Source organism: Balaenoptera ricei, chromosome 17 (genome assembly GCF_028023285.1).
Source record: "Balaenoptera ricei isolate mBalRic1 chromosome 17, mBalRic1.hap2, whole genome shotgun sequence".
NCBI lineage: Eukaryota > Metazoa > Chordata > Mammalia > Artiodactyla > Balaenopteridae > Balaenoptera > Balaenoptera ricei.
In genome coordinates this window covers 18,001,904-18,016,641 of record NC_082655.1, presented here as the reverse complement: position 1 = coordinate 18,016,641, position 14,738 = coordinate 18,001,904, and the positions used below count along the sequence as shown (strand labels likewise).

Genomic DNA, 14,738 nt, shown 5'->3' with positions numbered 1-14,738 from the left:
TTCATAATTCTGTGCCTTTGTTTGGACTGCCTTCTCCACTCGAACCCTTTTTCTTCCTTTATCTCCTGGCTCATACTTTCAAGAGTCACTTCCCCTAGGACCCGTACCCAGACACTAGTTAAGATGGTCTAAAAGCAAACCACACTAGTGTGTGTTCATTCCTTGATCAAGTACTGTGCCTTCTTCATTATCGAATAAAGATGCTGTCTTAGTCTGTTCAGGCTGCTATAAGAAAATAACTTAGACTAGATGGATTATAAACAACAGAAATTTATTTCTCACAGTTCTGGAGGCTGGAAATTACAAGATCAAGACACCAGCAGATCCAGTATCTGATGAGGACCCATCTCCTCGTTCACAGATGGCATCTTTTCACTGCGTTCTCACAAGGTAGAAGAGGAGAGGAATCTCTCTGGGGCTTCTTTTATAAGTATCCTAATCCCCTTCATGACGGCTCCACCCTTATGACCCCATCAGCTCCTAAAGGCCCCACCTCTTAATACCATCACCTTTGGGGTTCAGATTTCAACGTATGAATTTTAGGGGGAACACAGACATTCGGCCCATAGCAAGTGCCCAGGGCAGTATCAAATACAGCACTGACATTTAGCATTTATTTATAGAAATGAACCAGAGAAGTTAACATGTTCAGTCCTCTCTCCCAAGTCTGTACTTCCTCCCACTTGCCTGCCAGAGGAGGATATTTATAGCTACATCCTAGTGAGTATAATCAATATCCTTTCCAACCACCATTCTCAGGCACATACTGAGTTCTAGCTTCACCCCAGGTTAGGCACCTCAATTCTACAGATCTGGGAAAATTCACAGTCCTGATAATACCCATCATCTGTACATTTGAAGATCAGAAAACAATTTATTCACTTTTAGCAAGCATAGAGGAAAAACAAAGCATTGAGATGATTCTGTAACAATGTGACATTCTATTTTTTATCTTGAAAATTGGTTGGGAAGGGTTGAACACATAATATAGTACACAGCAATTATATTTTATCATATTCTAGAACCAGATTTCACATACACTGTGGATGTTTGACAAGCTGATTCTATTAATTCCTCTAAGTTATCAAGACATATTCTCTTTGTTCGATATAATGGGAAGGCCCAGAAGCGTTACCCAGCAAAGGTCATGGCTGAAATACAGTTTCTACCAAAAATGGGATAGAGATTATGGGTCAGAAAATAAATTGAAATTACATTTGTAAACTAAGTAACTACCCCCCCACAACCCATTTGTCAATTGTGTCCTTTATGGTCACACTCACATTAATGAGAAAATCCACATTTTTTTTAAAGTCTAATTTAGATTTCCAAGGATATTATATTTCCTAAAAGTGTTCATTGTTGTATGCACAATGAAAATTAATGTACTGAGTTTTTAACTTCCATGAAAACAAGTTTAATATTTAAAGTTTAAGGAGAAGAACCATCATTATGCTTTTCTGCCTCAATCTGTGGAAAGAGAAATTGAGAACATTTTCTGCAAGTTTTAGAAAAGTCTTATTGGTAAAAGCCAATGAACCAACAGAATTCTATATTATTCTTGAAGTTATAATTGTGAGCAATGTATTCCTGGTTTAAGACAGAAGTAGTATCCAACCTTCAAAGTACAATGAGAAGAGAATCATTCCCCAAGAAATTGTTCACCTCAATCCATCTGTATTCTGCTATAAAATGTGGCAGAAGCAAATAAGAGTTTATTTACTGCTGCATAAAACTTTGGCTGAATAGGCAAGGAGAGGAAGTCTGCTTTCGATTTCAACCATCTGGAAATATTACAGCTCAAAGCTCAGATCTTCCAATTTTCTTGTAGGATAAGTAGTGTGTCTTCTCCTTAACTCAACACTCTGTAAGCCAGAGCAGAGGTCACAGAATGATGCTTGTTATAGGTAAATTTCCCCCACATAACTGTATCATGCCTCAAGAACTTTAAAATACTTGAGAAGAAAAATATATTAATAATGACCTTTTTAAATATGAAATCCCCACGCATTTTAAATTAGAAATTATTTGCAAGGTCATCATTGCTCTGTTTTGTAATCCCTTGTAAATGTAGAACGTAGCTCTTTTACATCTATTTACCCTCAAAAATTTATTTTTCCTCTTCAAAATAAATAAAAATCACTTTTTCTAGAAAATATCTGGACTTCTAAAACCTCAACTCTCCCCACTGGACAGTGTCCATCCTCAATCACTACCCAACCGAGTTTCAAACTCTCTTATTTGTCTTGTTTATTTTGGTTTAATTATTTTTTCTTCTATACTCTTAATATCTCCTTCTATCCATATTCTTTTCTCAACACGTTTCAATTTATTTATTTATTTATTTATTTTTGCTTAGAAAATATGAAAATTGTTATAAGATCCCAGAGCTCTTCGGGGAAAAGTCTCTTGGAAATAATAAACATAAATAACAATAAATACTTGGAAAGTTCCCAGGACAGATGAGGTCCTTTTGCTATTTCCAAGCAATAGACTGAAATAAAGTCAGGTTTCTTAATTTCTCCCTTTTACTGAGAGGGAGAATTACTCCCTTTTACACCTCAACCTATTCTGACCTTGGAGGAAAAAGGCATTATATTTAAATCTCCATGCCATTTTAATCTTAAATTAACACAAAATTTTGCATTGAGAGTTGAGAAATGAATTTTACTCGAGATAATGGACAGAGCTCAGGCAATAACAATTTAAAAATAAATAGTAGCAAAAATGTTCAAGGTAAGATAATCATGTAAGTTACAACTCACCACAGTTAATTCAAAGAGGCAAATCTAATTCATATTGTCTTTACTTGTGATTAGGGGCAATATTACTTAAAATAAGAGGACTTTCATACAGTGCTTAACAATTCTGTTTATTATTTGATGATTTGAGGTTTTCATGATATTTGCTGTTCAGGGACATGGTCTTTTAAAAAAAAGTTTGCAGCTCTCACTCTTCCTCAGTAAAATAATTAGAAATGTGGCTTTCATGATGACAGATATAATACACTCTCAGTTTGTTTCTGTTGGGCACTTCTCTTATTTTTCAGTATGTTGATTACATTGAATCCTGGACACCATTTGTAGACCCTTAAAAGTTGAATGGATTAGAGAATAGGCACCTGTGACAATAGCCCCAGGTGGGTGTCAAAGTGCTTAAATGACAGCAGCAGAGAGTGTGGTTCATTGGCAGGACCTTTAAAGAAGCTGTGTTCACTTGGATCTGGTTGTGCTTTTCTTGGAGTGGACCATTGGCTCTTATTTCCCTATTGAGAGAGGAAAAATCTAGAAAGAAGGCAGATAAACTGTAGGATGTTTTTAGTTGACATCAAGAAGTACATATTCCAAAATAAAATAGAGAAATGCATCTAGTTTTTAAAAATAAAAAAATAAAAGAAAATCCTTTAAAGGACATAGAAGTAAGGTAGTCCTCTGCAGAGAATCATAGTACAAAACTCAGGACTGTGCAAATTAAACACTTAGTCATGTAAAATTTGCCATGTTTTTCTATTTTGCAGTTTCACTCCAAAGCATGAATAGACACAGAACAGAAATACAAGCTGGTCCCAAAGGTGATAGAAGCTGTCAAAATAAGTGGGGGCGGGGGGGGGGGGAAGCTAAGAAAACAACGTGGATCTAGCGTAGTATGAGAAGAGTAAAAAGGCAAGAGATAGCCACATCCTTCACATGAGAATTGGATTAGAGAACTTAAAAAATATTTCAAGCACCCTGAGGAATAAGGAGTTGCAAAATAATGGAGAAGGAAAGGAAATGGGGAGAACAAACAGAAGGGCAGCAACTGATCTGTGCGGTCCTGCGGATGAAGTCCAGATGAGGAGAACTGAGGCACCCCAGCTGATAGGCATCACCAACTACCAGAGATGTGAATGAAGTCATCTTGGGTCTCCCAGCCCAATCAATCCAGCTGCGATTTGGTTGCAACTGCCTGAGAGAGTCCAGGCAAACCCAGTAGAACCACCTTGCAAACCACAGAATTGTGGGGGAAAAAAATTGTTGTTCAAAAAATAGATCCACCTTTTTGAAGCCTGTACACCCTAAACAAGGGAGAGGCAAAATTTTTGATTTGAACCGTGTTATCCCATGCATAAGAAGAACACTGCTTTTTAAAAAATTACTATTGTTTTGAATCTGTAGTCAGTACTTTTGACGAAAACATCTATAAATTCCAAATAAGATAATTTGTCACCAAAAAATATTAATTTTGCATTCATCCAGAAAGCAAAGTGGATTGAATATCAGGAGTATACTAAGTTTCTTTTACAACAATTGCTTAAGCTATGGAAATTCCAAAGACTCTGATTTGGTAAGTAATTTAAAAACCAGGGCATAAAGGAATGTGTTTCTCCATGAATCCTGGTGAAATTTCTGAATATCTTAATGGAACTATCTCCAGGTTGTTAAAAGAACTAGTGTTATGAAATAATGAACAAATGCTTCCATGACAAATGCTGGGGAGATGGGACTATGTTATAACGTAAGATACCAGTTAGCCATACTTCCTTAGATGTATACAAATCAAGTGTATTCGAGAGATACATAAGTATGGGTTTCTTGCTGTTCATTTAAATTGTTGAGTCCTTTAAGTCAGCTTGAAGAATCATTATTTTCTTTGTGAAACGGAAATTATGGTTCTCATATTACACAAGACTTTTGCCATGACAACATAATGGTCACAGAAAGAAACAAATCCAATCTCAAGCTACTATACAAATATTTAACCTAGTGTTGCAGAACACTGACAGCTACAATGGACAACAGCAGCTGAAATGGTAGTGGGGGAGGGGAGGATTTTCAAGATGAAGACTGGAAGAGCAAGACTGGCCCCCAAAAACACAAATCAAGGTTTTTCACTGAATGACCATCAATAATCAGTTAGTTATACGAGTTCAAATATAAAGTATACCATTTTACCCTTTCCTCCACTGTTCTATTTTTTTCATCTTTAACATCCCTGCATCTTTTCCAGCAGCCCCTTCAGTACATTTAGTAGAATTCCTCTTTCTGTGTGTTGGTCACTGTAATGCCAGGTATGTAAAAGTAGGCCTTAAACAAACAAACAAAAACAAACAAGACCTCTATTCATTATTTTTTTCAAAATTACTCTGGACAAGCCTTACCTGAAGCACTGCAGTAAACAACTTTGATTCGAAAAAGTAAAATCACTCACAGTGGTCAATAGAAACCCTTGGATGCTGAACTTTTTTTCTAATATTGGACCAACTATGCAATTTGGCACCAGTAAACAGGACTTGTATTACCGACTTCCTTTAACAGAGTTGGCTATAAACTCTTCTCTAGCTGTTGCTGCCATCGAGGATTTGTCTGCATATTTGAGGAAGAGAGCCAGGAAAAACAGTTGTCTTTGCCCAAGAACATAAGTCTATCCAGTAGTGGAATAAGCCAAGGATATCTAAGTGAGCTTTGGGTTTTGCACTCAGCTTAAAAGTGATCCTTCCCTTGATCTTCTCAATGCATTTTCTTAAAGGTATTGAAAGCTGAACGTCTCTGAAGAAAGGTTTCTGCAAACAAAGCCAAGAGCACTCAAACCTCAAACCCATGTAAATGGGATCAGCCGTTTGCACTAAACCTCTTGTTCACTAGTAGCCAGTCAGCTAACTCCACTCTCCCACACACCCCAGCATGTTCTGAGAATAATAATTATATCTCCGGAGGGTTAAATAAGTGACCGGAAATCACATAGCTAGTGACAGGACTAGCAGAGTGAGAATTAGAATCGATCCCAGAACCCAAGCCTGTGCCTCCTGGCCGTGCTCTTCCCTGTGTGCAGTACATCATTTCTAGTCTTTACAGCAAATTTAAAGAAGTGTGAGACAAATAACTACCCTGAATGAGCTTCATTCTCATTCAGGAAACACGATGAAAACACATATTGATTAAATAATAATAAAACATTAAAATAGTCCCAAAGGTCACACTGCACACAGAAGTGTCTTTAACATCAAAATTTCCCTGAAATTTCCAACTGTAGAAAATACTCAATGTGTGTTCTGGAGATGATCAGTTGAGCAGGTTAACTCCTAAATGCTATTTCACTTAGGGAGAGCAAAAAAGAGAAAAGAAATTTGGGATTGGACCAAAGAGAGCCTTGATACATCATCTGGGCTCAATATTTTCTGATCAGGTCATTCTGCTGCCTGGGGAAACACAGACTCTCCTTTGAACACACACTGTGTATTTTTCATTGTCTGTGTTTGGTCAAGGTTTTCCCTGCATTTTAGAGGGATGGTTACTAATTGAATAAATAGATGTTGAATTTTTCAAAGGCTAGGAAAGCATATACTCACTGATAAAAACATATATTTTAATCATGCTTCTGGGAGCTAGTGGCCCCAACACTTACTTTTTCCCCCAACTGGTGATTCATAGATAGAAAAAGTGACCAATTTTGCAATTTAGGTGGCTTAATATTTAGGTTAAAGAGAGATCCTTGGGTCCCTGGGTTATATCCAGAAGCCAACCTTGTGCATAATGTCACCATCTAGAGTAAGTAACTATTTGGTACTGAAGTTCCAAATACACACAACAATTAATATAACATTTTACTTTGAGGTTTATTAAACTAACACAGAAATGGTCATTTCCTTTTTAGAAGCCAATCCTTAAGTTCAGGAACTTTTAGTTTATAAACAGGGCTGCTGGGTCATGTAGTCATCCCTGGTCATGCTGAAGTCCTTTTGTAATTATTTTATCCATGTGTTTATTTCTTCACTTTTTTATACAACCTCAAGAATTTCAGATACAGATTAAGTAAGCCACAAATTGCTCTGACGTCCTCAAACTGCCCTCCCAAATTTGTAAAATAAAAATAACATTGAACATTTGGATGGAGAACAGACATAAGAAGAAGAAGCCTCTTTGTATCCATATTATTTAGAATTTTTTATCTTTCTTTTTTGTTAAAAATATGCACAATAGTATACTTTTCTGATGAGCAAAGGTCAGAATATGGAAATTAATTTTATACTACTCATTGTTACTTATTTTAGATATATAAATAAAAATTGTTGGACCCAGCTTATAAAAAGTATCACCAAAAGCTATGCATTTGGCCCACATTGTGTGGACCTTTCATAGAAACACTTTTACTGAATGTTTGATTTGTCTTTATTCTAGCAGTTACCAGTGAAAGAGACAATAAGACACAATGTTATTTAACTGGCTTTTGCTTGAACTCTTAAGGTGTTATCAAAATGGTATCTTTCAGGCCTTGATTCTACGGAAAGCTTTGTTTCTCCTGAAAGCAAATAAGAGTTTATTGAGATTGTGGGCTCCATAACTGATGTTGTTCACATCTTTGCCTTGGTCATTGGAAAATTCAGAATAAGTTGAATGAATATATTTAGTCAGGACCTAACAAAATATATTTATTTGCAATAATTTAACCCCTGGCTTCATTTGCTATTCTACCCTTTTATCCTGAAAAAGTTTTAGTTTTTTTTTAAACATGACATCTCCTACTGTTATGGACTTAATTATGTCTCCTCAAAATTCATATGTTGAAGTCCAACCACCAATGTGATTCTATTTGGAGATGGGGCCTTTAAAGAAGTAATTAAGTTTAAATGAGGTCGTAAGGGTCCCTAATCCCATAGGACTGGTGTCCTTATAAAAAGAGAAAGAGACACCAGAGACCTCTCTCTTTGTGCACAAAGACCAGGTGAGGACACAATGAGAAGGTGGGCCTCTGCAAACCAGGAAGAAATGTCTCACCAGAAACCAACTCTGCCAGCACTTTGATCTTGGACTTCCAGCCTCCAGAATTGTGAGAAGATACATTTCTGTTGTTCAATCCACCCAGTCTGTGGTATTCTGTCATGGCAGTTCAAACAAACTAATACACCTACCATAATCTTTTTGTTTGTTTGTTTTGGTTTGGTTTTTTTAGCAGTCAAACATTCAAGGTAGGAAAGAAAAATTGCACTATGTAAGCCATGTGTCCATCCCTTCTTGTGACCTTAGCGATATTGGTCTATTCTCTATCCTCACAGAGAGAGATTAATGTGGGTATGACATACTTCTGGGACATTTACCTGTACCATTCTATCTAATATTTGGAAGTTCTCTCTCCCTTTAACCACATCATCCTCTTTTATCTTTTGTGTGTGTCCAGAAAAGGGCAGATTCTAAGGAACTGTGCTTTTTAATTCAAATAATAAAATCTCAGTTCATGCTAACCCATTTTTGTGTCTTGTAAATGCTCTAGTCTTAGGTTTCAGTGGCTTTCTCCGCTATCCCTCCCTGGCCTAATGATAGCTGTTCCATAAGTGCCAGGGACGGACTCTGATTTTAGCGCTTTCAGGCTGCTGCTCTCTTACAGAAACAAGATGATATGAGAAGAACATGCACTTGGGGTGACATCTGGCATTTTATAGAGTACCTAAAATCAAACACATCTCACCACTTCCTTCTGAAACAGTATAAATCCTCCCAAACAATCCAAAGAACAAAAAAATTCATACACACTTTACTGTGAAAACTTTATTACTTATGAATGAGTAACTATGACCTTATTATGCCAAGAGGACATTTGTCCCTTCCCTGCCTTTAGTTACATTTTGAATTATAAAAATTTCTACATTGACTAATAATACATGACATCCCACCAAAATGCCATCTCTCTAATGAAGAGGCAACTCCACTGACCAAGAGAGATAAGAGATTTATAGTTTCTCTCACCACAATTATTGATATGAACTGAGTCATTTCTACCAAATAAAGATGGCAGAAAATTGCAAAATTGGTTTCCCAACACTGTGCAATCAACTTAGGACATTTATAACATATATTTTGCATCCAAAAGTAGCTTGCTATGTTAAGAGTGCTTGGTTGTTTGATCACCATTTGTCTTAGTTAGCTGCTATAACAAAATGCTATAGACTGGATGGCTTAAACAATAAGCATTAATTTTTGGAGGCTAGGAAGTCCAAGATCAAAGTGCCAACAGATTCAGGGTCTGGTGAAAGTCCTCTTCCTGGTTTGCAGATGGCCACCTTCTTGCTGTATCCTTGCATGGCAGAAAGAGACATCATTTCTCTCATGTCTCTTCTTATAAGGGCACTAATCCCATTCTTGAGACCTCTACCCTAATGACCTAATTACCTCCCAAAGGCTCTCCTTTCAAATACCATCATATTGGTGATTAGGGCTTTAACATATGAATTTTGAAGGAACACATTTACTCAGTCCCTAGCACCACTGCTTTGAGAACTAATGAGGTAAAAGCACTACTGTAGGAGATGTTTCCTTGAAGTTGAGAGAGAGCCATCATATACCCTGAACACTTTCAAATAGCTTTAGTTGTGTTGAAATGTTGGTCTTGCCTTTTTAAAAGAACATCTGAAACTCTCACAAAGTGACCTAAAAGGTCAAGCTTTTGATCAGATGATAGGGTGAGAGCTTCTAGTGAGATATGTCCAAGAGTGTACTCAGTAGATGTTATTGTGACCAAGAGGTCTCAGAGAGCTCACAGCTGTCAACGGTTTCAAAGATTTCAAAGGCCACTCTTCCTACTGCTTTTAATCCTAGACTTTAAAGAGCCACAAAGTTGTCAAAATGAATACATTCTGGAGCTAACCCTTGAGCAGACACTCTCTTTGAGCTTACCAGTTATTCTTGAAAGATGTATGGCTGTTAAGAGCTAGAATATTGACTGTCTTTGGCTTTTGAACTTGAATAGGACAAAAATTTTCTATCAGACTCTTGAAACAAATATTGCTCTTGACTTAACTCAAGAAAATGAGACCCAAGACCCTCAATTTTTCCTTGCAGCTAAGATTCATTTCAATTTTACCTCTAGTTATTTTCAGTTTGAGTAGGAAAATCTCTAGGATAAAAAAATTTTTTTTTCTGATTCTATAAAATGAATACCCAATATATGTGTAAGTATACAATCATACATTTGTGTCTGTGTGCATGTGTTTAGGTACGTATGTGTATGTAGATATACCTATATATCTAAGATGAAAATTTGCATCTACTTGTTTTTAATTTTTTTCCTTTGGAAACTTAATTATTGTTTCTGTCCTTATTTCTCAAATATAATGCTTATACATTACAGAACTTAAAGGATATGAGTGTTTAGAGGACATTGTCTTCAGCCATGGTTTAATTCCTTGGCACTGACATTCTCTACTTTACTAAATCATTGGTTTGGGTATGGTGACCTATGTCAATTAAGAGTGGGTGAAGATTAGGAGTGGTGTGTGGAAGTAGGATACAGCTGACATTCATTTTCTTGTCTTTTAAGACCTAGATATATGGATCAGATTTGTGAAAATAATACGTCTAAGAGTGTCCTATTGATAGTGAAATACCTGGTGATGAAAATGTGTTAATGAAGCATATATTTTAAGTTAATTCCAAATGTTTTTGATTGCTTCTTCATCAAGAAAAAGTATCTTCATCATGCAACCCAAACATACGTATATTTGTACTACTGAGAAAATATGTATATTATCAGACCTATGCAAAAAAAATAAATTTAAAAATCATTACATAAAGATAAAATAAAATTACATTAATAATTTTATTACATTTAATAATATTCCAAAAACAGTTTGTCTCATTAAAATATTATTAGCAATTGCGTTAGCCTGAGTAGTCCTTTCTCCCTTGTAGTAACAATGAGTCTTCATTGGCTTATCATAATAAGTTTATTTCTTATGCACATTAGAATACAGTGTGGGTACGCTTTTGTTGGTGATTTTCTCTCATGTAACTCCAGGCTGAGTCCATCTTGTAAGGCTGCAACATGTGGTCTCCACAATCACTTAATAAAAGGGATGTAAAATCTGATTGCACAAAATATTTTAAGGTCCAGGCACAGAAGTTAGTGCACAACTTTTCAACTTCCATTTCATTATCCAGAATTCAGTCAAATCACCCTGATCTTACAGCTAATGAGGCTGGGAAATGAAGTCTTTATACATGTCCAGGAAAAGAAAATGATGGAGTAAAAGCCTACCATTGTTTCTGTCATAATCTTTATTTTTGCTATTATTAATGCATTTGATTAAAGAGGGCAAGACAAATTATAAGCTTAATATTTTATAAAATATTGATTTAACACACTATATTACAGAAATTCAAAGACCTGCTTCTAAAGTTAATTTATTTCAAAACTGGCTATAAGGGCTGTGATTGCTGAAAAAGTTACTTTGTAAAGTTATGTAAATTTGAACGGGAGAAGAGAACTTGAAAAAGGTATTTTTGTGTTTTATGGACCTTACAACTCTTTGCCTGACAAAGGATTGTATTTAGTTTTTGACTACCATTCACTGGCAAATTTATGTAGGAAACAGGTGAGGTCCTGTGTTTTAATATTCATCCAATTTGATGTTAAAAAATAAAAATTAACTGTTATTCTTGTATACAGTGAATTTCCTAAATTTGCATCTGGATTTTACAATATTTTGGGTTCAGTGTTATTATATCTACTAAATATACTAAACAGAGTGATTAAGACTGAGGGCTATGAAGTTAGATTTTCTGGGTTTGAATACTGGCCCTGCTACTTAATATGTACACAGCTTTGAAAATTTATTTCATGTCCTTAAGATTCAATTTTATATGACCCAAATTTATTTGATGATTAAATAAGATAATACACAAGCCTGAGTACAATAACTGACAGATAATGTGTGTCCAATATGTTAGTTTTGTTATAATTATTACTCATATATCTATGACTACTTCTACTGAATAGTTAAGGATATATCATATATATATACATATATATGTGTATAAAAAACTATTTTTTGCAAAATTTATTCTATTTAAAAATGTTTAAGTTTCTTGATTCTTTCTTAGGCCATTCATGCTGAAATCTTCTGTCTAACCTCCATCATGTCCATGTTCCTCTTATGCTATATATATCTAAGGGTAGGAGTATGGATGTCAGAATGTGAGTTTTACTGAAGCTCTTAGAAGGGTTTGCTAAGCCCCTGGGGCATTTTATTTTTAAGCACTATTGTTAATTTATGTATGTATATATTTAATTTTTTACCATAATATTCTACTATGATTTTTTCAGTGATCCATTGAAAAGGCATTTCAGGATTTTATTGCAGAATACAAAAAGAAAACACAAGAACAACAACAAAAAATTGTTCTATTTGTATCACGGTCTGCTCCATGACTCAAGGTCAGTTCTGAAGCCAACAAAGAAAAGTAAGCCAAGGACTGAATTCATATTTGGACTGTTGCATTCTGGGTGTGTCATGGAGCTTCACAACCTTTTAGGTTAGATTACTTACTCTGTCCTCCCCCATGATCCATGTGTTTTTCAGGAAGAACTTCCAATGGAAAAGGCTCTGGTCCATACCAGCTGCAAGAAATTTGTTTATAATGATCAATTCAAATGAGAAACAGTGATTGAACACCTATCATACAACAGAATCTGTGCTAAGTGGCAGGACACAAAACAAGGAACCAAATACTGGGTCTGCCTTTCAAAAGCTCAAGCTGCAGTGGAAGAGAGAGGAAAGAAGATGGAAAGGGAGAGAGAGAGCAAGAGAAGGAGAGGGAGGGAGAGAGAGAGGGAGAGGGAAGGGAAGAGAGGGAGGGTGAGGGAGAGGAAGGGAGGGAGAGAGGGTGGGAAGAAAGGAAGGAGAGACAAGGAGGGAAGGGGACAAGGAGGGATGTGCCATAGGACTTCCACGGAGATAAGCACTATAATAGGAGAACAAAAAATTGCATAGGAGAGGAGGAGATATGAGCCAAATCGTTTAAATAGTTCAAAGAAGGAGTCTTTTCTTGAACCCACCTATGAACTAAATTCTCTATTTGATTTTGAAACAGTAGAGGAACATCCAGTTTACCATTTCTTATTCCTTTTATTTTAAAATTAAGTTTTTTTAGCTCCTAAAGATTAGAGTTTACAAATTGAGATGATACTTGCTAAGTTTATAGTATATCTCACTGCTTTCAACAAGCCTCCCTAGTTTCATACACAGTATTAAAAAAACCCAGAACTCTTCTAGTCTCCCCCAGCCCTTGCAACTTAAAGCAAAGGGAGACAGCCTGTACGGGAGTCTTCCTGGCAGCAAGTGGGGGTTATTTTGGGAAAAGTTCTGGGTTAGGGAAAAGTTCTGCCAATGGCTGCCCAGGCATAGCGGGCAACAGGTCATCAAGATATGCATTTACATTCTCATTTTACAGTTGAGGAAACAGTTACAGAGAGGAACTGCATTGCTCAGGTTCATATGGCTAGAAAGTTCACAACTGAGATTTGAACCATGTCTGCCTGATTTCTAAGCTAGTCCTTATTTCAACTATATTGTCATCATCTCTTTTGGTAGCAGTTTCTTAGACTTTCCTTGTTTTTGAAGGCCTTGACGGCTTGGAGGAGTATTCGTTAGGTATTTTATAGAATGTCTGTCAACTGGGATTTGTCTGATGTTTTTCTCTTGATTAGACTTGAGTTATATGTAATTTTTTTTTTTTAGTAGTGGATTCTTTACAAGTGTGCTGTATATTACCCAAATGTTTGGGATTATGTTATTATTATTAATTTCTAATTTAATTTCATGTGTAAAGGAAGAATGCTATTAATTGTTCTTTTTTTTAAGTTTGCGCTTCAAACTATGGCCTTTCATGATAGCATTTTAAAAAATATTTTTACTGAAGTACAGTCAACTTACAGTGTTGTGTTAGTTTCAGGTGTATAACAAAGTGATTCAATTATACATATGCCTATATATAATCTATTCTTTTTCAGATTCTTTTACATGTTATTACAAGATATTGAATATAGTTCCCTGTGCTATACAGTAGGTCCCTGTTGTTTATCTATTTTATATATAGTAGTGTGTATTTTTAATCCCAAACTCCTGATTTATCCCTCCCCCCACTTTCTCCTTTGTTAACTGTAAGTTTGTTTTCTATGTCTGTGAGTCTACTTCTGTTTTGTAAATAAGTTTATTTCTATCGTTTTTTAAGATTCCACATATGAATAATATCATATGATATTTGTCTTTGATTTACTTCACTTAGTGTGATAATCTCTAGGTCCATCCATGTTGCTGCAAATGGCATTATTTCATTCCTTTTTATGGCTGAGTAATATTCTATTGTATATATATACATGGTACTATTTTTGAAGCACCTTTTTTTTAGAGCTTGGTGAATATACCACGAGCAAGTCAAAAGAATGTGTATTACGCAGTTATTGAGTTCTTTTGTGGCATAAGTATCAGTTTGGGCCACATTAATGTTGTTCATGTTATCTCTGTCTTTTCTGATTTTTTTTTTGTCCAGTTCTATCAGTTGTTGCAAAAAAGGTAATAAAATCTCCAGCTATGATTGTAAGATTGCCTATTCTCCCTTTCTTTCTGTCAGTGTTTGCAGCTTTGGTATTAAATACACACATTTATGGTCTCTGATGAACTGGGATCATTATTGTTAGGTGATATCTCTATTTTAATCTGGTAACACTCTTTGCCTTAAAATTTATTTTATCTAATATTAATATAGCCACTCCTGCCTTCTTATGCTTCCTGCTTGCATAATATATTTATTTCCATTTACTTTCTTTATTCATATCTGTGTCTTTTTATGTTAAATGTGTCTCTGATGGAGTAGACAGTATATAGTTGGGCCTGACAGTTTTGTACGTTGTGACAATCCTGGCCTTTTAGTTTGAGGAATATTTTGAATTTTTACATGGCAGGATTGTGGACCACAACAAAGGACAGAATT

General features: G+C 35.6%; 1 protein-coding gene across 1 annotated transcript in view; it reads left to right on the top strand.

The window, feature by feature from the left end:
* LOC132352102 (uncharacterized) overlaps window positions 1-14,738 on the top strand; it is a 536,476-nt gene that overhangs the window by 514,000 nt on the left and 7,738 nt on the right. Inside the window, exons 10-11 of the mRNA XM_059902414.1 lie at window positions 285-390; window positions 12,073-12,183. The gene's annotated coding sequence lies outside the window, so the exon portion shown is untranslated. The remainder of the gene's footprint in view (window positions 1-284; window positions 391-12,072; window positions 12,184-14,738) is intronic.